We start from the raw sequence: 26,380 nt of genomic DNA, 5'->3' as shown, positions 1-26,380 counted from the left end.
CAGTAAGACAAAATTCATAAAAGCAACGAAGTGTTTCCACACCTCACAAGTTACAGACAACAGACATGGAAAGCGGCAACACACAGCTAGGGACCATGTTCACAAATCTGATTGACCTTTAGCCATGTCTTCAAGCATTTTGTGAAAGTGTGATATGTGGTGCAGTTATGTGTGTCTGATGGCAGTGTATTCCAGACATGGGAAGCTCTCACAGAGAAAGCGGATTCACTAAAGGTGCTTTTCCTTAGGGAAACTATACAGTCACCTCTCATGGCAGACCTTGTAGATCTGCTGCCATATGTTTGGGTTTTCTGTTTAACAAAAATACTGAGTGGAGGGGGAGCCAAGCCATTTAGGATCTTGAATACAAGACATGCGTCGGTGTATTGCACAAGATTTTCCCAACTCAGGAGCTCATGCTTTCTGAGGATGTGACAGTGATAATGGCTATTGGGCTTCCTATCAAGCACTTTGAGAGCCTGTTTGTAGACAGACTGAATAGGTCTTACTGTTGTACAGCAAGCTTGGGCCCAACTAGTCAAGCAGTATGTTAAGTGGGGGAGTATCATAGATTTGAAGTACAGTTTTGCTACCTCTGTAGTCAAACAATTTGGTATAAATCGGAAATTAGCTAGGTTGAATTTGGTTATTTGAATTACCCTTTTCACATGCTTTTTAAAAGAGAGGTTGGAATCAAGTATGATGCCAAGGTACTTAAAATCAGATACCACCTGGAGCTTCTCCCCTGACACATAGACATCTGGCTCAGTAGCATCTGTTGCCCTCTTTGTGAAGAACATGCAAACAGTTTTTTTCACATTGAGATGCAAACACGAGTCACTGAGCCACTTTGTAACCTGGACCATTACAGTAGTGAGTTCTTGTGCAGCTTGTTGTTTGCTCTTTGCATGCACATATATCACTGTATCATCTGCATACATTTGAACTTCAGACCCAGTACAGACAGAAGGCAGATCATTAATGTACAGGCTGAACAGGAGGGGCCCCAGTATTGACCCTTGGGGCACACCCACATCATAGCTAAGAGTGGGCGACAGCTCATTGCTCACTCTGACACACTGAGTTCTGCCTTCAAGGTATGATTTCATCCATCTCAAGGCATCGGGGGAAAAGTTGAACTTGGACAATTTTGTGATGAGAATCTCATGGTTAACAGTATCAAAAGCCTTCCTTAGGTCCAGAAACACAGCCCCAACAACGCCCCCTTTGTCCATCTTGGACTTCACATTTTCCAGAAGAAAGCAGTTGGCCGTTTCTGTGGAGTGTTTCGCTCTGAAGCCAAACTGCATGGAATGTAATGTGAAGGGGCTGTTGTTGAGGTGGGCAATCAGTTGTTCTGCTACACACTTTTCAACAACCTTTGACACCACAGGTAGTATACTAATGGGCCTGTAGTTACTCACGTCAGCAGGGTCGCCTGATTTAAAGATGGCCGTTATTATGGCCGACTTCCATACCCTTGGAAACACCCCGAGACCAATAGATGTGTTGGTGACCTTAGTAATGGGGCCAATGAGTGACTCTTTGTAGTTTTTAAGAAAGGTAGAGTCCATCCCAAACACATCTTTGGCTTTAGAGTTCTTTAGTGAGCTAATCACCTTGTCCACCTTTGACTCAGAAACCTCCCTTATGATGAAGACAGGTTGAGCATCATTTACTAGCACTGAGCCCAAGAAACCAGTGGAAGGGTTCTGTGTCAGTACCCTGACAGAGTCAATAAAGTAGGAATTGAAGGCTATTGCTATTTCGACTGCATCCTGTGTTAGATTGTTATTCACCATGATTTCTAGTCTTTTTGCAGTGTTACTATGGTCTTTCCCTGTTAACTTTTTTAGATTCTCCCAGATCAGTTTAGAATTTCCCTTTGCTTCACCAATTATGTTAATAAAAAAAGTTTGCCTTGGCCTGTCTGATTTCTTTCATCACCTTATTTCTCAACATGGTAAACCTACGTCTGTCATGCTCTAATTTGGATCTTAGGGCTATTTTTAGATAATAATCTCGTTCCTTCATCAATTTCCAGATTTCTCCATTTAGCCAAGGAAGAGTGCTCTTTTGGCCAGGTTTGGATTTGATTTTCTTTAGGAAACCATTTAATGTAGTCTGGATTGTGGATAGAAAAACTTGACTATCAGCTTCCACGTCTGCATAGGACAAGAGATCATTCCAGTTAATTCCCTTAATTGCGTTTTCAAAATAGCTTAATTCACTCTTAGGTATTCTTAGTTGATCAGGCTTTCTAACAGTAGAGAGGTTAAACCTGCTCAGACAGCTTTCTGGCTATAAGTGTCAGATTATGATCAGATAGCCCAGTAACCATATTGAATGATTTAGTCACTCTCTCTGGTTTATTACTGAACACCAAATCAATCTGTGTTTTAGAGCAACAAGTCACCCTGGTTGGCCCTTTAACTAGCTGTGTAAGGTCAAAGGTATTAGTGATCCGTTTGAGGGTTTTCCTACAACACTTGTCTTCATAATTAATGTTAAAATCTCCCATTAAGATGACCTCTTTCCCAAAATCACATTCCCTAAGCATGTTATTAAACTGATCAAAAAACACACTTTTGGTGGAAGGTGGCCTATACATTCCAATGAGGGTAAAATACATTTGGGGAGACAGTGTAATGTTCAGGCCAATACATTCTAGTTCATTATCACATGACCACTCAATTTGTTTACATCGGATATGTTCTTTAATGTAAATCATCACACCCCCTCCTCTTCCTTCAGTCCTGTCTCTCCTGAAAACATTGTAGCCAGGCACAATCAAAGCAGCAGATGGAGAGTTTTTATGGAGCCATGTCTCTGAGAGGCAGAGAAAGTCAAGGTTGGAGTCTGTGAGTAGATGTTGAATTTGATCACTTTTTGGAATGACACTACGAATGTTCAAGTGCCCCCCTAGTAGTCCCTTGGGTTTAGCTCGTGGGTCCCAGATGACTCGAGAGTGATTGACACATTGAAAAAAGTTAAATTTTCTGTGTTTTCTGACGGCTGGGTTTAGGCCGTTTTGATTAGGGACAGTTCGGTAGCGCAATTAACAATCCCTCCCGCCTGCACTGGATGCGGGGAACTAATTAAAACAGCTTGCGTACCAGAAGCAGAGTCAGGGATCGCATATAGCGACTTTGGTATGTTTGAAGAGTCAAAATCTATCCTGGAGCCGGGTGAGTCGAGAGAAACCATAGGACCATAGCACTCACCCACTTCCACAGCGGCGACGATCAGTGGACGAGGCCATCCACCGCTTTCCACTCCGGTGCGTATCGCTGGCTCGGTGATGTTGGGCCCAGGATTGAGTTGCACATCCCCGGAGAGCAGGAGGGTAGTGAACAGGTAGTTTAACAGTTTCCGATAAATGTTGGACTTGTGTTTGTTGCGCCTGAGCGGTTCAGTAGAATAAGGAGCGAGGTATACTTGGCCATTATTCAGAACATTATGGTATGCTGTGTACTATCCGCTCCCGTGGAACGGTGAACCAATGTGTTTGGTGTTAATATTCTCCGGTAGTAGATTGATTGTGTCATCCCAGCAAGGACGCACTGAGATTATCAGTAGAACAGCTACATAACTGACAATCATGGCAGAGTACTGGAGATAAAACACATAATTGCGCTTTAACTCTTTGCATGAGTTACTTAGCTGGGGTCGGCGTACACCTGATGGTTTAGATAAAATTACAGCATTCGAATGAGAAGCGGCACCTGCCGCACCACCCTGTCTTCCGTCCGCCATTTTGCCAAGGTTCCAATTCATGCGTGTATCAAGAGAACATCCATGTGTTATTGAAATATGTAAATTACCAGTCAAAAGTTTGGACATTCTAACTCATTCAAGGGTTTTTCTTAATTTTTTTCTATTTTCTACATTGTAGAATAATAGTGAAAACATCAAAACTGTGAAATAACACATGGAATCATGTAGTAAACAAAAAGGATTAAACAAATCAAAATATATTTTATATTTGAAATTCTTCAAAGTAGCCACCCTTTGCCTTGATGATAGCTTTGCGCACGTGGCATTCTCTCAACCAGCTTCATGAGGTAGTCACCTGGAATGCATTTCATTTAAGAGGTGTGCCTTGTTAAAAGTTGATTTGTGGAATTGCTTTCCTTTTTAATAAGTTTGAGCCAATCAGTTGTGTTGTGACAAGGTATGGGTTTTATACAGAATAAAGCCCTATTTGGTAAAAGACCAAATATTATGGCAAGAACAGCTCAAATAAATCAAATCAAAGTTTATTTGTCACGTGCGCCGAATACAACAGGTGTAGACATTACAGTGAAACCTTACAGTGAAATGCTTACTTACAGGCTCTAACCAATAGTGCAAAAAAAGGTATTAGGTGAACAATAGGTAGGTAAAGAAATAAAACAACAGTAAAAAGACAGGCTATATACAGTAGCGAGGCTATAAAAGTAGCGAGGCTACATACAGACACCGGTTAGTCAGGCTGATTGAGGTAGTATGTACATGTAGAATGGTTAAGGTGACTATGCATATATGACGAACAGAGAGTAGCAGTAGCGTAAAACAGGGGTTGGTGGATGGTGGGTGGGACACGATGCAGATAGCCCGGTTAGCCAATGTGCGGGAGCACTGGTTGGTCGGCCCAATTGAGGTAGTATGTACATGAATGTATAGTTAAAGTAACTCTGCATATATGATAAACAGAGAGTAGCAGCAGTGTAAAAATAAGCAAAGAGAAACTACAGTCCTTAATTACTTTATTAAGACATAAAGGTCAGTCAATCTGAAAAATGTCAAGAACTTTCTTCAAGTACAGTCGTAAAAACCATCAAGCGCTATGATGAAACTGGCTCTCATGAGGACCGCCACAGGAAAGGAAGACCCAGAGTAACCTCTGCTGCAGAGGATAAGTTAATTAGAGTTACCAGCCTCAGAAATTGCAGCCTAAATAAATGCTTCACAGAGTTCAAGTAACAGACACATCTCAACATAAACTGTTCAGAGGAGAATGTGTGAATCAGGCTTTTATGGTCAAATTACTGCAAAGAAACCACTACTAAAGGACACCAATAATAAGAAGAGACTTGCTTGGGCCAAGAAAAAACGAGCAATGGACATTAGACCAGTGGAAATCTGTCCTTTGGTCTAATGAGTCAAAAGTTGAGACTTTTGGATCCAACCGCTGTGTCTTTGTGAGACTCAGAGTAGGTGAACGGATGATCTCCGCATGTGTGGTTCCCACCGTGAAGCATGGAGGAGAAGGTGTGATGGTGTGGGGGTGCTTTGCTGGTGACACTGTCAGGGATTTCTTTAGAATTCAAGGCACACTTAACCAGCATGGCTTTCACAGCATTCTGCAGTGATACGCCATCCGCATCTGGTTTGCACTTAGTGGGACTGTCATTTGTTTTTCAACACGACAATGACCCAACATACCTCCAGGCTGTGTAAGGGCTATTTGACCAAGAAGGAGAGGGATGTAGTGCTGCATCAGATGACCTGGCCTCCACAATCACCCGACCTCAACCCAGTTGAGATGGTTTGGGAAGAGTTGGACCGCAGAGTGAAGGAAAAGCAGCCAACAAGTGCTCAGCATATGTGGAAACTCCTCCAGGACTGTTGGAAAAGCATTCCAGGTGAAGCTGGTTGAGAGAATGCCAAGAGTGTGCAAAGCTGTCAAAATATATTTTGATTTGTTTAACAATTTTTTGGTTACTACATGTATTATTTTATCGTGTTGATGTCTTCACTATTATTCTACAATGTAGAAAATAGTCAAAAATTAAGAAAAGCCTTTGAATGAGTAGGTGTGTCCAAACCTTTGACTGGTACTGTAGGTCTGACTTTTCTGCTGCTAACATGCTCTTTTGATATGTTGTCCTTCTATCCCTGAGGCTAAGTTGTAGGCTCTTCTCCATGCACAGAGACTAAGCATTTGTGTTGTGTGTTCCAGAACCTGGCCACCGTGGCAGACTTTGCTGTGATTCTGGACACCATCCCTCTGACGATGAACTGTCTGTACATGGTGTGGATCATCTCCAGCTACTACAACAAGGATGAACGCATGGAGCCCTTCACGGAGCGCATTGCCCGGGAGCTGTCTGTGTGCGTGGCTCATATCATCAATGTCCACCTGCTCTGTTTGTGCACCAGCTTTCTGCTATGATTATGAATACATGGGGCTGAATGGTCATCTGGTCATCACCCAGCCGACTGACCGCATCTACCTCACCCTCACACAGGTACATTACCTGAACCTCAACAAAGATTTTGTCTAACTTAGCTACCACTGTGTTTGTGCTTGCCTCAGGCCCTGTCCATGTACCTGGGTGGAGCCCCTGCAGGGCTGGCTGGAACAGGGAAGACAGTCCACCAAGGACTGGTTCTGGTCCTCACGGCAAAAATAAAGTTTTATTTTCTCTATAATATCATATTTAAAAAATGCATAATATGCTTTTACATTATTAGCGCTGTTGCAGGTATGGTTACAACGGCAATTGTAGTCCATATTAATGGTTTCTTTATTTACCTTATGTATTAATTTCTCCTCTCCTCTGTCTTCCCCCTCTGTGTCCAGGCTGTGGGTAAGATTTTGTCTGGCCTGGCCCAGTGTGTTGCCTGGGGCTGCTTTGATGAATTCAACCTCATCGATGACTCTTGCTGTCTGTCATCTACTCCCAGATCCAGACCATCCGCAATGCTCTCATCCTGCACCTCAAAGTGCTTCCATGTGGGTTATTATGGCACACAGTCATTTCTTTGATGTCTGGAGACTGCCTGGACAGTTCTGGATACAAAAACATTGCAATTTGAGTAAGTAGCTAGAAACAATTGCGACAGAACATCAATGATGTACTTATGGCAAGGTAATAACAATTTTAAGACGTTTTCCCTAAAGACTGTTGGTGACATTGACTCAGGAGGCTTTGAACTCAGTTGTGTTGTGGGTGTCAGTTTTCAGGGCCTGGAGATCAGCATGGACGACCGCATGGGAATCTTCAGCACTATGAACCCTGGCTACGCTGGACGCACAGAGCTGGGCGCACAGAGCTGGGCGCACAGAGCTGGGCGCACAGAGCTGGGCGCACAGAGCTGGGCGCACAGAGCTGGGCGCACAGAGCTGGGCGCACAGAGCTGGGCGCACAGAGCTGGGCGCACAGAGCTGGGCGCACAGAGCTGGGCGCACAGAGCTGGGCGCACAGAGCTGGACGCACAGAGCTAGGCGCACAGAGCTGGACGCACAGAGCTGCCTGAGTCAATCAAAGTCCTGTTCAGACCTGTGGTGGTCATGGTGCCTGACCTGCAGCAGATCAGTGAAACCATGCTCTTCTCAGGGGGATTCCGCTTGGCCAAAATGAGCAGCATATCCTCTCATCAACACACACACACGCACACGCACACGCATACACTCACATGCACACACACATACACTGTTATAGATAAATAATGTATCTGACATTGTTAGACAGTCACTTTACTCAGTTAGTGATCTTCATTTGAATGCAGATTCTGGCCAAGAAGATGACAGTGCTGTACAAGCTGGCCAGGGAGCAGCTGTCTAAGCAGTTCCGCTATGACTTTGGACTGGAGGCTCTAAAATGTGTGTTAGTGATGGCGGGAGAACTGAAGAGAGGCTCACCAGATCTCAATGAAGACCTGTGAAAGTTCACTGTTATCCATCCGATTCCTCTGTATTTTATTTACACTAAGTAGACAAAGAGAGCATTCATGATTTTCTGGAAATTGTGGGTGGTTTTATTTCTATGCCCTTGAAGACATCTTAGACAATTGTTCTCTTTCTCTCTCTCTCTGTTTTTTAAAATTATCTTTCCCCTTCTCCTTCCCCAACTCCTTCTCACCCTCTCTCTCTCTCACTGTTTCTCTCTCAGGATGTAGTGTTGATGCGTGCCCTGTGTGACATGGACCTGCCTAAGTTTGTGTTTGAGGACGTGCCTCTGTTCCTGGGGCTGATCTCAGACCTGTTCCCGGGGCTTGACTAACCCCGTGTGCGCTACCCCAGCTTCATCGATGCTGCAGAGCAGACCCTTCTCTGTCTCAACGTTAAATCTCAGGGCATAGGAAACTTTGTGAAAATGACCATTAGCATTATACAATTGAAAAATGACAAATTCTGTTATTATTTCAACACATGAAACTGGAGATGTTAAGTCCCTATCCTAATGCTGTGGTGTGTCTGTGATGTTCAGGTGGACAAGGTGGTGAAGATGTACGAGACCATGATGACCAGACACACTGCTATTGTCACGTTCGTCGTAAGGAGGAGACCAAGGCACAGCGTGATATGCATACATTCTTCTTTTAATGAAGAAATAACACAAAACAAACGAACAAAGTAACAAAACGATAGTGAAGCTATATAAGACGAGTGCTGACAGGCAACTACACATAGACAAGAACCTACGAAAAACTAAAGGGAAAATGGCAACCTAAATATGATCCCCAATCAGAGACAACAATAAACAGCTGCCTCTGATTGGGAACCAATTCAGGCCACCATAGACCTACATATGCCTAGACTTACAATCACACCTAGACATACAAAACCCCTAGACAATACAAAACAAGCATACCCACCCTCGTCATGCCCTGACCTGACCAAAATAATACAGAAAACATAGAATACTAAGGTCAGGGCGTGACAGCTATGCTGGTGGGCCCCACAGGTGGAGGCAAGTCAGTGGTCATCAGCACTCTGTGCCAGGCCCAGACCAGGTCAGTGTCACTCAGACCACTGGGACAGCTGGCTTCCCAACAGCTTGGCTTCTCAAAGCATTCAAAAGAGAGTGTTTTTGGGGATAGTAGCCCTCATGAGGTTATTTCGTACCTACAGGTTAGGCTTGGTGACCAAGCTGTACTCCCTGTACCCTAAAGCCATGAGTGTCATCGAGGTCTATGGCATTCTGGACCCTGTCACCAGAGACTGGACTGATGGGATCCTGTCCAACATCTTCAGAGACATCAACAAGCCCACCGACGGAAAGGAGAGGAGGTAAAGATCATGTCTGACTGCATCCCAGTTGGCACCCTATTCTCTTTATAGTTCACTACTTGTGACCAGGGCCCATAGGGATCTTGTCAAAAGTATTGCTCTTTAAAGGGAATAGGGTGTAATTTGGGTTTCAACCCTTGTCACTGCCATCCCCTTGTAGAACCTAACTCGACTCCACTGTATGAAGCTTCTTGGTATTTTGTTAGAGCTGTCACGCCCTGACCTTAGAGAGCTTGTTATGTCTCTATTTTGGGTTTGGTCAGGGTGTGATTTGGGTGGGCATTCTATTTTCTATGTTTTATAGGGTATGGTTCTCAATCAGGGACAGCTGTCTATCGTTGTCTCTGATTGGGAACCATACTTAGGTAGCCATTTTCCCTCCTTTCTGTGTGGGAAGTTGACTTGTGTTTGTGGCACTTATCCCTCGTGAGCTTCACGGTTGTTTTTTTCATTTGTTGTTTTGTTGGCGTCATTTTCTGTAATAAAAGGATAATGTACGATCACCACACTGCGCTTTGGTTCACTTCCTTTGACGGCCGTGACAAGAGCATAGTATCCAATGCTGTATATATACATATCTTGTTGAGACATGGCCATGACCTACAGGTACATTCTGTTTGATGGGGAAGGAGATGCTCTGTGGATGGAGAACATAAACTCAGGAATGAACGACAACAAACTGCTCACCCTGGCCAATCGAGAGAGGATCCGTCTGCAGAACCACTGTGCTATGCGCTTCGAGGTTTGTCAGTATATGATCACGATGGTCTCTTCAGACCAAACTTTATTTGCACAGTTGTTAAAAATTTCTCCATGCGAATTGTAAGTCCAATTGTCCAGCATGTGTTGTAGGTTGGAAATCTGCAGTGTTCAAAAATATTCTCTAAATCCCCTACATGAAGAAATGGCTCAGCAACAGACCTCCAAAGGTAACGAACCTGGCATTATCAAAATGGATGTTGAAATGGCTCATCTTGCATCGTCTTGTGTTTTTCTGGACAGGAACCACCACACCTGGACAAGCTGTTTGTGTAGTACGTGCCCAACACTATTGACATGATAGTGGAGGGTATTGTTGATGGCAAATAGGTGGAGAAACTGAAGACCATCGTCTTTCAGACAGATTACAACATGGTTTGTACAGCCTGGCCTTCTCGAGTATTATAACACGTTGCTAATGATAAGAATATCTTAATTAAGGCAGAGGTTTTTCCCAAATTGAATCTCATATTTCCTGCAACAAAATCAGTTGCTGTATCACCCACCTAAGATTGGATCCAGCAAACTTCTTACCCTACATTTCTACTTCCATAGTCCATGTTCATGCCTGTCCATAACCCCTGTCTGTCTCTGTCTGTCTGTCTGCCTGTCTGCCTCTCTGTCTCTGTCTCTGTCTGTCTGTCTAAAGCATCGATGTACAGTTGAAGTCGGAAGTTTACATACACTTAGGTTGGAATCATTAAAACCCGTTTTTCAACCACTCCACAAATTTCTTGTTAACTTCTCTGCGCTACGGATCCATTTTACGGGATAATTTTCCTAAACAACCGCTGAATTGCATGGCGCAAAATATTACTAAAAATATTTATAATCATGCAATCACAAGTGAAATTAAGGTGGTGTTAATCCACCTATCGTGTCAGATTTTGAAAATATGCTTTACAGAGAAAGAAATCCAAGCTTTTGTGAGTGTATCAATCAATGCTAAAACAGCTAGCCCCAAATTAGCATGGTCACGAAAGTCAGAAAAGCAATAAAATGAATCGCTTACCTTTGATAATCTTCGGATGTTCGCACTCACAAGACTCCCAGTTACACAACAAATGTTCTTTTTGTTCGATAATTATTACTTTTATAACAAAAAAACGCCATTTGGGTTGTGCGTTATGTTCAGAAAACAAAAGCCTCGTTCCGTTAGATGAAAATTCCAAAAAGTATCCGTAGTGGTCGTAGAAACATGTCAAATGTTTTTTATAATCAATCCTCAGGTTGTTTTTAACAAACATAATCAATAATATTTCAACCGGACCGTAACCAATTCAATAAGAGTTAAAAAGAAAATGGAGAGCCACCCTCTCGCGCGCAGGAACTAATCAGAGGACACCTGACTAGTTTTGAAAAATCTCGCTCATTTTTCAAAATAAAAGCCTGAAACTATGTCTAAAGCCTGATTGTTACAAATCCCGCCGAGGATGGTGCCTCTTCCCGTTCGGGCGGCGCTCGGCGGTCGTCGTCTCCGGTCTACTAGCTGCCACCGATCCCCTTTTCTGTTTTCTTTTGAGTTGGTCTAATTTGTTTCACCTGTTTTGTGTTTAGGTTAGGGGTTATTTAAACCCAGTTGGCCCGCCGACTTTTGTGCGGGCTTGTTTTTCTGTTTCGTGTTGGTGGTGTTCGTTAGTGGATTTCTGTAATACTTTTCTTGGATAATACTTTGACGCGCCCGGTGTTTTGTGTGGCGTCGCCGTTCATGTATTTTATTTCTGGAAGGAATAAATATCCACTTGTTGAAGATTACCCTGCTCTCTGCACCTGACTCTTTCATTCCACCACTGGAATTGTTACACTGGTCACAGCCTGAGGAAGCCATTGGGAAAGGAATCTGGTTGATACCCCTTTAAATGGAAGAAAGACGGGCCAGGAAACATAGATTTAAATTTTAAAAAATCACTTCTGGGTTAGATTTTCTCAGGTTTTCGCCTGCAGAATCAGTTTTGTTATACTAACAGACAATATTTTGACAGTTTTGGAAACGTTGGAAGGTTTTCTATCCTAATCTGTAAATTATATGCATATTCTACGATCTGGACCTGAGAAATAGTCTGTTTACCTTGGGAACGTTATTTAAAAAATAAAATCTGACCCCTAGCGTCAAGAGGTTAACAAACTATAGTTTTGGCAAGTCGGTTAGGACATCTACTTTGTGCATGACACAAGTCATTTTTCCAACAATTGTTTACACATTATTTCACTTATTAATTCACTGTATCACAATTCTAGTGGGTCAGAAGTTTACATGTACTAAGTTGACTGTGCCGTTAAACAGCTTGGAAAAATCCAGAAAATTATGTCATGGCTTTAGAAGCTTCGGATACGCTAATTGACATCATTTGAGTCAATTGGAGGTGTACCTGTGGATGTGTTTCAAGGCCTACCTTCAAACATCAGCCAAGACCTCATAAAGAGAATTGTAGACCTCCACAAGTCTGGTTCATCCTTGGGAGCAATTTACAAACACCTGAAGGTACCACGTTCATCTGTACAAACAATAGTACGCAAGTATAAACACCATGGGACCACGCACCTATCATATCGCTCAGGAAGGAGACGTGTTCTGTCTCCTAGAGATCAACTTACTTTGGTGCAAAAAGTGCAAATCAATCCCAGAACAACAGCAAAGGACCTTGTGAAGATGCTGGAGGAAACAGGTACAAAAGTATCTATATCCACAGTAAAACGACTCCTATATCGACATAACTTGAAAGGCCGCTCAGCAAGGAAGAAGCCACTGCTCCAAATCTGCCATAAAAAAAGCCAGACTATGGTTTGCAACTGCACAGGGGGACAAAGATCATACTTTTTCGAGAAATGTCTTCTGATCTGATGAAACAAAATATACATTTTTGGCAATAACGACCATCGTTATTTTTGGAGGAAAAAGGGAGAAGCTTGCAAGCCGAAGAACACCATCCCAGCCGTGAATCACGGGGGTGGCAGCATCATGTTGTGGGGGTGCTTTGCTGCAGGAGGGACTGGTGCACTTCACAAAATAGATGGCATCATGAGGGAGGAAAATGATGTGGAGATATTGAAGCAACATCTCAAGACATCAGTCAGGAAGTTAAAGCTTGGATGCAAATGGGTCTTCCAAATGCACAATGACCCCAAGCATACTTCCAAAGTTGTGTCAAAATGGCTTAAGGACAACAAAGTCAAATTATTGGAGTGGCCATCACAAAGTCCTGACCTCAATCCTATAGAAAATGTGTGGGCAGAACTGAAAAAGCGTGTGCGAGCAAGGAGGCCTAAAACAGGTCCCGTGTAGCTCAGTTGGTAGAGCATGGCGCTTGCAACGCCAGGGTTGTGGGTTCGATTCCCACGGGGGGCCAGTACAAAAAAGTATGAATGTATGTACTTGTAAGTCGCTCTGGATAAGAGCGTCTGCTAAATGACTTAAATGTAAATGTTAAATGTAAAAAACTGACTCAGTTACACCAGCTCTGTCAGGAGGAATGGGCCAAAATTCACCCAACTTATTATGGGAAGATTGTGGAAGGCTACCCGAAACGTTTGACCCAATTTAAATTATTTAACGGCAATGCTACCAAATACTAATTGAGTGCATGTAAACTTCTGACCCACTGGGAATGTGATGAAAGAAATAAAAGCTGAAATAAATAATTCTCTCTACCATTATTCTGACATTTCACAATCTTAAAATAAAGTGGTGATCCTAACTGACCAAAGACAGGGAATCTTTACTTGGATTAAATGTCAGGAATTGTGAAAAACTGAGTTTAAATGTATTTGGCTCAGGTGTATGTAAACATCCGACTTCAACTGTATGTGTGCTCAGCAGAAACAAATAAATAAGCCATCCACTGGATTCCTACAAACAGCAAATGTACTCTTTTTTCAAACCTAACTTTTTTCTCCCTCACCATAATTTTTATCTTCCCTCTTCCTTCCCTCTCTTTCTCTCTCCCTCCTCTCTCTCCATCCCTTTCTCTTCATCTCTCTCTCTTACAGTCCCTACCGTGGACACCACACAAGCCAGCTAGCCAATGGAACAGATGGTGAAGATCAAGAGGCCTGTAGTTCTGGTGGGAGAGTCTGGCATCTCCAAGACAGCCACCACCCAGAATTTCCTGAAGAATCTCAACATGGACACTACTGTGAGTTTACATCATAGGATGTCACAGAGACACAGACAGAGCCAAATGCTCTAAAATGGCAACCTACTGCATTCCATATATAGTGCATTACTTTTGACCAGGGCCCATTTAGGAAACACAGCATGTGTATGAACTATGTTTAATGTTGCTTCCTTCAGCCTCCAGATGATGCTGATCATCAACTTCTCATCGCAGACCACCTCCATGGACCTCCAGAGGAACATTGAGGCCGGCGTGGAGAAGAGGACCAAGAAGATATACGACCCTCCCATGGGCAAGAGACTGCTGGTCTTCATGGATGATCTCAACAAGCCCAGGGTAGGTACCTGCCTGCTCTGGCACACCATCACCCTCTTTTCCGTTCCTCAACTTTCTTCATCCTTTACATGTGTCTGTATTGATGTAGGTTAACATGTTTGTTTGGTTGTTTGTATGTTGGTGTATAACTTTATCTGTGTCCTATGAGGTGGATGAGAATGGGACCCAGCAGCACATTGCCCTGCTGAAGGAGGAACGAGGTGGGCACTCACTTAATTTCCCTCTTCAGGGTCTTCAACATCCCCTTTCCAGAGGAGGAGTACTTCCATCTCGTCTACTCCTCCATCCTCAAGACACACCAGGGTGAGACTGTCACAGCTTCTAAAATACAGCTGTTACCACCAAAAACAGCATTACCATACGTGAACTAAGAAGATGTTACTAACACCAACAAGCTCATGTTAAGTGTTGTGTCGTGTTAAGTCTCTGTGCATCCAGTTTGTGCGTGTGTGGAGGAACAAGTGCCTGAGGGTGTTCCTTGACAGACTCATCAATTAAATAGACAAAGCTCTGGTAAATTAAGCTGCATGGTTCTGTTCTGCTTAATATTGAAAGTGACTTCAAAAGTTAGATTAAATTCTCGCTCTCAACAAGTCTGAGCCACGAGTCTATGAGGACATACAGCAATATGATGCTTTCAAAGCCTTGTTCCAGGTATTCAGAAGTCAGAATAATTACTTTCAAACATGTTTGATTTGTATCTTTTATAATTCGAGAGCTTCGAACTATAAGGTTCTATCTACCAAAAGATGATTCTGAGAAAAATTGCTTTAAAGTTCCGAACCCTCATTGGTTTGAATGGTGTCAGCAATTTTTATATTGTATTCTTGTAACAACAAGAATTGAGGTATTTAGAGTACACTGAAAAAAATATAAACAAAATATGTAGTTGGTCCCATGTTTCATGAGCTGAAATAAAAGATCCCAGAAATTTGCCATTTGCAAATAAAGCTTATTTCTGTAACATGTTGTGCCCAAATTTGTTTACATCCCTGTTAGTGAGCTTTTCTTCTTTTCCAAGATAATCCTGGCAGGTGTGGCATACCAAGAAGCTGATTAAACAGCGTGATCATTACACAAGTGCACCTTGTGCTGGGGACAATAAAAGGTCACTCTAATGTGCAGTTTTGTCACACAACACAATGTCACAGATGTCTCAAGTTTTGAGGGAGCGTGCAATAACATGCTGACTGCAGGAATGCCCACCAGAGTTGTTGCCAGAGAATTTAATGTTCAGTTCTCTACTATAAGCCTCCTTCAATGTCGTTTTAGCGAATTTGGCAGTACGTCCAACTGGCCTCACACCCGCAGACCATGTGTATGATGTTGTGTGGGCAAGTGGATTGCTTATGTCAACGTTGTGAACAGAGTGCCCCATGATGGCGGTGGGGTTATGGTATGGGCAGGCATAAGCTACGGACAACGAACACAATTGCATTTTAGCGATGGCAATTTGAATGCACAGAAATAACGTAATGAGATCCTGAGGCCCATTATGAGGCCCATTTTCTTATTGTATCTGTGACCAACAGATGCATATCTGTATTCCCAGTCATGTGAAATTCATTGATTAGGGCCTAATGAATTTATTTTAATTGATTTATTTCCTCATATGAACTCTAACTTAGTAAAATATTTGAAATTGTTGCATGTTGTGTTTTATATTTTTGTTCAGTATATACAGTGCATTTGGAAAGTATTCTGACCCCTTGACTTTTTCCACATTTTGTTACATTACAGCCTTATTCTAAAATGGATTAAATTATTATTTTCCTTGTCAATCTACACACAATACACCATAATGACAAAGCGAAAACAGATTTTGGGAAGTTTTTGCAAAATTATTTAAAAAATAAAAAAACAAATACCTTATTTACCTACACTACCGTTCAAAAGTTTGGGGTCACTTAGAAATGTCCTTGTTTTTGAAAGAAAAGCACATTTTTGCACATTAAAATAACATCAAATTGATCAGAAATACAGTGTAGACATTGTTAATGTTGTAAATGACTATTGTAGCTGGAAACGGCTGATCGGAATATCGACGGAATATCTACATAGGCGTACAGAGGCCCATTATCAGCAACCATCACTCCTGTGTTCCAATGGCACGTTGTGTTATCTAATCCAAGTTTATCATTTTAAAAGGCTAATTGATCATTAGAAAACCCTTTTTCAATTATGTTAGCCCAGCTGAAAACTGTTGTTCTGATTAAAGAAGCAATAAAACTGGCCTTCTTTAGACTAGTTGAGTATCTGGAGCATCAGTATTTGTAGGTTTGATTAGAGGCTCAAAAAGGCCAGAAACAAATAACTTTCTTCTGAAACTCGTCAGTCTATTCTTGTTCTGACAAATCAAGGCTATTCCATGCGAGAAATTGCCAAGAAACTGAAGATCTCGTACAATGCTATGTACTACTCCCTTCACAGAACAGCGCAAACTGGCCCTAACCAGAATAGAAAGAGGAGTGGGAGGCCCCAGTGCACAACTGAGCAAGAGGACAAGTACATTAGAGTGTCTAGTTTGAGAAATAGATGCCTCACAAGTCCTCAACTGGCAGCTTCTTTAAATAGTACCCGTAAAACACCAGTCTCAACGTCAACAGTGAAAAGGCGACTCCGGGATGCTGGCCTTCTAAGCAGAGTTCCTCTGTCCAGTGTCTGTGTTCTTTTGCCCATCTTAATCTTTCATTTTTATTTGCCAGTTTGAGATGGCTTTTTCTTTGCAATTCTGCCAATTCACCAATCAGACCTCTATTGTAGAGTGTTCAGACGGAAGCCACTTCTCAGTAAAAGGCAAATTGAGACTCTACTTTGTCTCTATACTGACGCTTAGCTTGTTTGATTGCCTTGCGGAGGGAATAACTACACTGTTTGTATTCGGTCATGTTTCCAGTCACCTTGCCCTGATTAAAAGCAGTGGTTCGCACTTTCAGTTTTGCACGAATGCTGCCATCAATTCACGGTTTCTGGTTGGGGAAGGTTTTAATAGTTGCTGTGGGTACAACATCACAGATGCACTTGCTAATAAACTCACTCACCGAATCAGCGTATTCATCAAAGTTATTGTCTGAAGGCTATGCAGAACATATCCCAGTCCACGTGATCGAAGCAATCTTGAAGCGTGGAATCAGATTGGTCTGACCAGCGTTGAACAGACCTGAGCACGGGCAATTCCTGTTGTAGTTTTTGTCTATAGGCTGGGAGCAACAAAATGGAGTCGTGGTCAGATTTTCCGAAAGGAGGGTGGGGCAGGGCTTTGTATGTGTCGCGGAAGTTAGAGTAGAGAATTTGAAGAGAATTCTCTTTGTAGATAATGTGGTCGACATTTGATTGTAAGGAATTCTAGGTCAGGTGAGCAAAAGGACTTGAGTTCCTGTATGTTGTTATGATCACACCATGTCTCGTTAATCATAAGGCATACACCCCCACCCTTCTTCTTACCAGAGAGATGTTTGTTTCTGTCGGCGCGATGCGTGAAGAAACCAGGTGGCTGTACCGACTCTGATAACGTATCCCGAGTGAGCCACGTTTCCGTGAAACAAAGAACGTTATAATCTCTGATGTCTCTCTGGAAGGCAACCCTTGCTCGGATTTCGTCTACCTTGTTGTCAAGAGACTAGACGTTGGCGAGTAGTAAACTCGGGAGCGGTGCGCGATGTGCCCGTCTACAGAGCCTGACCAGAAGACCGCTTCTTCTGCCCCTCCTGCGGCGCCGTTGTTTTGGGTCGCCGGCTAGGATCCGATCCATTGTCCTGGGTGGTGGACCAAACAGAGGATCTGCTTCAGAAAAGTCATATTCCTGGTCATAGTGTTGGTAAGTTGACGTTGCTTTTATATCCAATGTAATCAAACTTAAGATTTCCTGGGGTAACAATGTAAGAGATAATACATTAAAAAAACAAAATACTGCATAGTTTCCTGAGAACGCGAAGCGAGGTGGCCATCTCTGTCGGAGGCCGGGAGGGTAGAATCCAAAATGATCCATAGACTATACTATAGACCTAGGCTATACCAAGGCCATGCCCGGAGAAGTGCATGTGGGGATGTTTTTCAGTGGCTTGGACTGGAAGACTATTCAGGATCGAGGGAAAGATGAACAGAGCAAAGTACAGAGAGATCCTTGATGAAAACCTGTTCCAGCGCTCTCAGGACCTCAGATTGGGGTGAAGGATTACCTTCCAACAGGACAACGACCCTAAGCACACAGCCAAGACAACGCAGAAGTGGCTTCAGGACAGGTCTCTGAATGTCCATGAGTGGCCCAGCCAGTGTCCAGATTTGAACCCGATCGAACATCTCTGGAGAGACCTGAAAATAGCTGTGCAGCGTCGCTCCCCATCCAACCCGACAGAGCTTGAGAGGATCTGCAGAGAAGAATGGGAGAAACTCCCCAAGTACAGGTGTGCCAAGCTTGTAGCGTCATACCCAAGAAGACTCAAGGTTGGTAATCGCTGCCAAAGGTGCTTCAACGAAGTACTGAGTAAAGGGTCTGAATACTTATGTAAATGTGATATTTACGTTTTTGCTTTGCTATTATATGGTATTGTATGTAGATTGATGAGGGGGAAAAAAATAACGTAACAAAATGTGGAAAAAGTGAAGGGGTCTGAATACTTTCCAAATGCACTATATGCTGTAGGTAGAGAACATTGAACAGCACAAGGCTATGTCAATAACTACATTTTGACAAAATAGATAGAACCTTATAGTCCCCAGCTCTCGAATTGTCCCCTATCTTTACTAGGCACAATTAAACAACACCCTTTTTTTCAAAATATTCAAGATGTCAGAACTTCATTGTGTGTCCAGTCTGGATCCTTGTCTTTGTGTCAGTGCTCACCTGCCCCTGTCACTGTTCTGTAGGAGATCCTGGAGGAGTACAATGAGAACAAGTCCAGGATGAACCTGGTTCTGTTTGATGACGCCGTGGAGCACCGGACCATGTGGAGGACAAAGCCAAGGATATCGAGGAGCAGAACAAGGTGATTGCTGTGGGGAAGAGGGATGCTGACTTGCTGATAGCTCATTGGCTGAGGCCCTGCCTGCCCTGCCCCCCCCCCCCCCCAGTTCTGTGTTCTACAAGTTCAACACAGGATGAATCCCAAATGGCACCCTGTTCCCTATAGTGCACTACTTTAGACTGCACACTATATAGGGAATAGAGTGTCATTTGGGAGGCACCCATAATGTACTGGTGACACTCATATCAGATAGCCGGGCCCAGAGTCAACAGTCTAGTCCTGATGAAGTGTTACGTTGTCATCTGGCCCGTTCCCCGGCTTTTGGTCCTCAGGAAAATAGGAAAATTGTGTCATAGGAAAATTACAGATGATTTGGGGAAATGTCTGATGTTGATTAATGGAACAAGTTGCTCATTGGCTTTAACTTACACAAAGCATAGCAGACCTCCAGGAGCAGGACTAAACTGAACTAAACACACCTGGTTCAGACCCCTAACCTCCTAGATAGAGGAGGCAGCTGTGATTAGACACAAATCAATATAAACATATTATAATTAAACACAAATTTACATTTAAGTCATTTTAGCAGACGCTCTTATCCAGAGCGACTTACAAATTTGAAAGTTCATACATATTCATCCTGGTCCCCCCGTGGGAATAGAACCCTGGTCCCCCCGTGGGAATTGAACCCACAACCCTGGCGTTGCAAGTGCCATGCTCTACCAACTGAGCCACACGGGACCACAAATCAAATGCATGCCACTCCCACACTGTAAAAACATTCGCTCGGAATACATTGTTTTTAATCCCTTTGTTGAAGGAGGATGTAAGTATGAACCTGGTGTGACCTGTGCTTTTTTCCGTGATCCTTATCCTAATTCGTTGAAAACTCCATTTCAACAGTTCTCCAAAGAACATAAATCCTGTTTTACAGATCTTGCATTGTTGTGTTTAGAGGCTGTATATTCCTCCCTTGGGGAGGTGTAGGATTTGCAAATCCTATTCATTGTACACTTAAATGATGGATAAAAACAAAACAAATATTTTCTGGTTTAGATCGTTTTCCAGCTCGACTCCTTTATAGCTGGAATCCATGCTTGGTGAAAATGCCACGTCCGTTTTGGATATTATATTATTATATATTATAACAACCTGTTATAACAACAAATAAGCTACTCCTGAGAGGCGCAGCGGTCTAAGTCACTGCATCTCAGTGCAAGACGTGTCACTACAGTCCCTGGTTCGAATCCAGGCTGTATCACATCCGGCCATGATTGGGAGTCCCATAGGGCGGCGCATAGTTGGCCCAGCGCTGTCCAGGTTTGGCCAGGGTAGGCCGTCATTGTAAATAAGAATTTGTTCTTAACTGACTTGCCAGGTTAAATATTGTTATTATTTTTTAATTCTTCAAACAACGAACACTGTTTTCCCCCTCAGACATCATTGCATACGCAACAGAACAGCAGAGTATGTACTGGGATTTTTTTGACCATGATGCCAGACTTTCCTCTCCTCCATTTCATTAGCAAAACAAAATAATAACAAATGCACTACGGCGAAACAGTGGCGCTGTTTTACCTTATCCAAATTGCCTTAGAGCTCCATTCATGTCCATTGATTGTTGTTTTCCTGTCTTGTCTCTCTAGTTGTGCTTCTGTTTTGTCGTCTGGCACGCCACCGCTGTGCAAATCGTTTGTCAAGCCACCCAAGCAGGTCCCGGAGGTGTGTGAGTGCATCCTGGTTATGCGAGGCCAGGAGATCAGCTGGAAGTCAGCCAAGAGCATGATGGAAATGTACTGTGATGCCATCAACGCCAGTGTCATGACGTTGCCTGCGTGGGTATAGCAAACCCCATCCCCCTCTCCCTGCCTCTCCCTTTCCACCACAACCCATGCGGTGATCACAGAGAGATGTCGTAAATTCCTGAGAATCTCCCCACCACAAACAGTATTAAGACAGAGGGTAAACTTTCAGGACAAAGGAATTCTCTTCCACCTCACAGAACTTGAGGTACGAACATATTTCATGTTCCTGCCAAAGTAGGAAATATTGGTGAAGATCCTAGCTATTAACATGTCCATTTGTCCCCATGTGGGAATCTCAGGAGAGACTGTGGGACCACATTACCATACCGCTGTTTATATAATAACCTCAGATATGAGGTTTACATCTGTTTGTTGTATAAAATGAATGAGTGAGTATGATACTGTTTGTATAATTGTGTAATATGATTTTGGACTGTTTAATTAAGAAAAATACAAATACCTTTTTGATTTGAACTAAATCCAAGGACCGCCCTGAGCCCAGTATGGGTCAGAGACCATGGGACCACCCCTCTCTGCTATCTGAATAAAACCCAACTCCTAAGAAATTACCATTAAGACCATGTTTCTCTCAATCACGAGAGGACAAAGGTTGCAGACCAGCTTACCTCGATAACGAGAGGGCCAAGGTTTGAGACCAGACTGCTGAATCTTTTAACCATCCCACGTGGTTAAAACTCTTATACGAATCATAACAAGTCTTTGATATTGACTTCTAGTCTGCAGCTAGGAATTCGGTATCATTGAACGCGAAGAAAGACAACCGCCGAAACATCCATTCTATAACGAATGTCACTCTGAACTCTCCACAATAACTCCAACAAAAACGAACTTCTCTCCAACGATCAAGACGACACACACACTGAACGTAACTATATATATATTGATTGCAATTGTTCCCGAATGAGTGAGCGTTCATGTGTAAGGATTAGCATGTCAATTGTTATAGTTATGGACTCTGTAGTGAATTATTAGTCGAACGCAACTTTCCCTTTGTCTAACAGCCGCCATGCCGGTTCAGCCCACTAGGGTATATTGCTCCCATCATTTCATGTAACTATTTTAAGTTTGTTTGTTTGTTTATGCATTTCTGTGAATTAATTAGTTAGTAATAAATAAATGATTTAAGACAATTGATGTATGGATGACTCATAGTGAAGACTGGGTTCGTGCAGATAATCAACGATTTACGACGTTTGGAATGAGACTGACGAGGTAGAGTAAATAAATCATTAATTAGAAGACTATTGATCAGATATGAAAATATTTGAAAGGTTATATTGGGAAATTATAACTTTGTAATCTAATAACTTTCCCTGGTGCCCTCAAATTCATAGTTAATTGGTTACGTTATTACTCAAGTGATAGCGTAAGCCCTAATTACAGGAATATATGATAAAAACTATAAGTCTTCAATTTAACGATAGCAAAGACACGACACCAGCCAGGTCAAGACTGTCAGAGGTAGGTCACCTCTGTTCTGTGGTGTTCACACCAAACAGGACAACAATAGGTCTAACAAAATTCATATTGCAACTTTAACATGAGCCATAAAATAGCAAATACACCATTTTACATTAGTCTGACATATGTTCACTCTATTCGCCCTGTGTTTCCCCTTGGCCAAGCTTCTTGGAGAACCTGAACACCAGCTTTGAGGAGATGCAGACTATCAGTAAGGCTGGTTCTGGGATGTTCAAGTTTGTGGAGGCTGTCATGGGCTACTGTGACGTCGCCAGGGAGATCAAGCCCAAGAGAGTGAAGGTAACATGACTCAGGCAATATGATCGAGATAGTATAAACAGTGTACATTACTTTGACCGGCATTGGGGACCTTCCATAGTTATGAATCTCTTCTGTTTACGTAGGCATAACACTAGCCAGCACATGGCCCATGGCAGTTATATGGCACCAGCCTATGAGAATGAGCAGTGTTGTGTTAGTTAGTGGTTTTTCACTCCCCCTGGCTGTCTGTTGCAGGTGAGGTGCCTAGAGAAGAACGTCTTCCAGAGCAAGCGTGAGCTGGAGAGTATTCAGAACCATCCATAGGGAGCTGGGGGCGTTGGGGGACAAGTACAATACTGCCAGGGGGGAGATGCAGCTGCTGCACAAAGAGGCTGAGGCCATGGAGAGGAGGCTGGTCGCTGCTGACGAACTCATCTCAGGCCTGGGCTCAGAGAACAAGCGGAGTGGATATATACACACACAGAGAAGACAGCATGGCTTACAGACAGTTGAAAGGCTGAGGACCATGTTGATATGTTCCATTTTCTGACGACCTTTTCTGTATCTTCCAGTCCTTCCACTTCTTCCACAACAAGGAGATGGACTACAAGATCCCTCCTGACGGGCCCAAGGAAAATGATGTTGGTCAGTGGATTAAGGTCATCACTGATCTGATATGCAGACTACAAATGTAGCTTTTTACACACGAGCTCTGCTGCACGACCATTGTTGTTATTAACTTGTCATCATCTTCCATGTTCTCTGATTGACTTGTTATGTGTCACTGGGGAGACTGAGACCCTGCCACTGGCCAATACTACAGAGGCTCATGATCTCATACGTTCTTTCTAACACATATCTCATAGAATATGCAATGAGTGTACAAAGCATTAGGAACACCTGCTCTTTCCATGACATAGACTGACCAGGTGAATCCAGGTGAAAGCTATGATCCCTTATTGATGTCACTTGTTAAATCCACTTCAATCAATGTAGATGAAGGGGAGGGGACAGGTTAAATAAGGATTTTAAACCTTGAGATAATTGAGGCATGGAATGTGTATGTGTGCCATTTAGAGGGTAAATGGCCAAGACAAAATATTGTGCCTTTGAAAAGGGTATGGTAGCAGGTGCCAGGCGCACCGGTTTGAGTGTGTCAAGAATTACAACGCTGCTGGGTTTTCCACGCTCAACAGTTTCCTGTGTGTATCAAGAATGGTCCACCACCTAAAGAGCATCCAGCCAACTTTGCACAACTGTGGGAAGTCAACATGGGCGTCAACATGGGCCAGCATCCCTTGTAGAGTCCATGCCCCGACGAATTAAGGCTGTTCTAAGAGCGAAACAGGTGCAACTCAATATTAGGAAGGTGTTCCTAATGTTTGGTATAGTCAGTGTATATTATTCAAAGTTGCACTGTCTCAGTATCAAAAGCAGCCATGAATATCCACGTCTCGTCATAAACAGATACAAAATAGAACACTGTATATACAGTATGTGCATGCATGTTGTGTATGTACTGTGTGTGTAGTTATGTTGTACCGAATGGTTCTTCCTTCCAGGTGGATGAAGTGGAGGCCCAATGTGATGTGGTTATCTGGGTTGCAGGTCCCAGAGTCCTAGTTGACTGCTCTGGTTCAGGCCACCTGCAGGAGGAACGGCTGCACTGCTCCACACTCTACACACAGGTCACCCAGTACAGCACTGAGGAGGAGGTCAATGTGAGACCTGGACAGGGTGAGAGTCCTTTAACACACACGCACGCACGGAGTGATGCTTTGATACTAAGGGTGCTGTTTGTGTTCCCCCAGGCTGCTTTGTGTCAGGCCTCTATCTGGAGGGAGCAGACTGGGACAAAGAGAGAGGTTGTCTGGTCAGGAGTAAACCCATCCTCAAGGTCATCCCCATAGAGGCACATCACCTCAAACTACAGTTAGGGGGCAGCACCACTCACCACCTAATCTGTTTAGAATCTGGATATCTGGGATATCTGGCTGAGCTACTGTTCTCTCTAGCTACTGTCCTCTCTAGCTACTGTCTCCTCTAGCTACTGTCCTGTCTAGCTACTGTCTCCTCTAGCTACTGTCTCCTCTAGCTACTGTCCTCTCTAGCTACTGTCCTATCTAGCTACTGTCCTCTCTAGCTACTGTCCTATCTAGCTACTGTCCTCTCTAGCTACTGTCCTCTCTAGCTACTGTCCTCTCTAGCTGCTGTCCTCTCTAGCTGCTGTCCTATCTAGCTACTGTCCTCTCTAGCTACTGTCCTCTCTAGCTGCTGTCCTCTCTAGCTGCTGTCCTATCTAGCTACTGTCCTATCTAGCTCTGTCTCCTCTAGCTACTGTCTCCTCTAGCTACTGTCTCCTCTAGCTACTGTCCTCTCTAGCTACTGTCCTCTCTAGCTACTGTCCTCTCTAGCTGCTGTCCTATCTAGCTACTGTCTCCTCTAGCTACTGTCCTATCTAGCTACTGCCTCCTCTAGCTACTGTCCTCTCTAGCTACTGTCCTCTCTAGCTGCTGTCCTCTCTAGCAGATGTATATTTTTCCATTTTCTAACTGTGTCCATGATGTCAGTGTATGTGTCCCTTAGAACACTCTGAGGACTCCAGTGTACACCACGTTCACGACGAATGTTTTGGGTCTGAGGCTTGTGTTTGAGGGAGACCTCTTCACCACCAAGCACATTACATTTTACATTTACATTACATTTTAGTCATTTAGCAGACGCTCTTATCCAGAGCGACTTACAGTAGAGTGCATACATTTTATTACATTTTACATACTGAGACAAGGATATCCCTACCGGCCAAACCCTCCCTAACCCGGACGACGCTATGCCAATTGTGCGTCGCCCCACGGACCTCCCGGTTGCGGCCGGCTGCGACAGAGCCTGGGCGCGAACCCAGCCCAGCCTGGGCGCGAACCCAGAGACTCTGGTGGCGCAGCTAGCACTGCGATGCAGTGCCCTAGACCACTGCTCCACCCGGGAGGCCATTATCCCCCACTGGGTGCTGTCTGTGCATCAACGCCAACTGTTTCTGTTTTTGTTTTATATTTATATGTAGATAATTTAAAGACACATTTTAAAGGCTGATTTTATTATATCACTACAACACAAATAAATGTTTGGGAAACTATCACATATCGCATTCGATGACATGCTTATAAACATACTATTACATAAATAGAAATATTTCAGAAAATGGATTACTCCACAGGTGTTCTTATTGTCGCTCTAACACTAGGTGGCAGCCCACCACAGTCCCTGGTCCTCTCAGGGTTGTGTAGTAGAGCCCCACAGCAGAACTCCTGTCTCCAGTCAGTCCTCTGGAGAGGTGCCAGTTGATCTCAGAGCCTCTAACCCGAACCCCTGCTATTTTTAATCTCTGAAGACAGATTTCTTTATTAAGTCCTCTGTCTGCTTTATTCCTTGTGACATTTCTAACGCTCAGCATCTGTGCTCAGGTCACCCCGACCGACTGACGGGGGAGATAAATCCACAAGGAGAAGAAAGTCTGCTTTGTATTCATTTTAATTAAAATCTTAACAATATTTCTCCAGGTTATATTTCATTTTCCCTCCTCCTTTTCCCTGACTACATAGATCTGGCGTATTGGGGGAGGAGGCCCTCAATTCTGATTCAGTCTGAAGGGAGACGTTT

At 43.4% G+C, this 26,380-nt stretch overlaps 2 long non-coding RNA genes across 2 annotated transcripts; both read left to right on the top strand.

The window, feature by feature from the left end:
- The first annotated feature begins 2,636 nt into the window (after window positions 1–2,636).
- LOC129826390 (uncharacterized) lies at window positions 2,637–7,119 on the top strand. The gene is made up of 4 exons (XR_008755026.1): window positions 2,637–3,357; window positions 5,945–6,233; window positions 6,569–6,804; window positions 6,946–7,119. It is a non-coding gene; the product is annotated as an uncharacterized LOC129826390 (long non-coding RNA).
- Window positions 7,120–7,158: 39 nt separating this feature from the next.
- LOC129826388 (uncharacterized) lies at window positions 7,159–26,254 on the top strand. Its single transcript, XR_008755025.1, has 12 exons — window positions 7,159–8,724; window positions 8,843–9,001; window positions 9,608–9,743; window positions 10,004–10,135; window positions 13,748–13,893; window positions 14,052–14,211; window positions 14,360–14,514; window positions 19,078–19,196; window positions 20,822–22,762; window positions 22,979–23,368; window positions 24,286–24,460; window positions 24,535–26,254. It is a non-coding gene; the product is annotated as an uncharacterized LOC129826388 (long non-coding RNA).
- Window positions 26,255–26,380: the final 126 nt, after the last annotated feature.

Source organism: Salvelinus fontinalis, chromosome 28 (genome assembly GCF_029448725.1).
Source record: "Salvelinus fontinalis isolate EN_2023a chromosome 28, ASM2944872v1, whole genome shotgun sequence".
In the NCBI taxonomy this organism is placed as follows: Eukaryota; Metazoa; Chordata; class Actinopteri; order Salmoniformes; family Salmonidae; genus Salvelinus; species Salvelinus fontinalis.
Note: the sequence above shows the minus strand (reverse complement) of the source record. Positions and strands in the feature narration are given on the sequence as shown.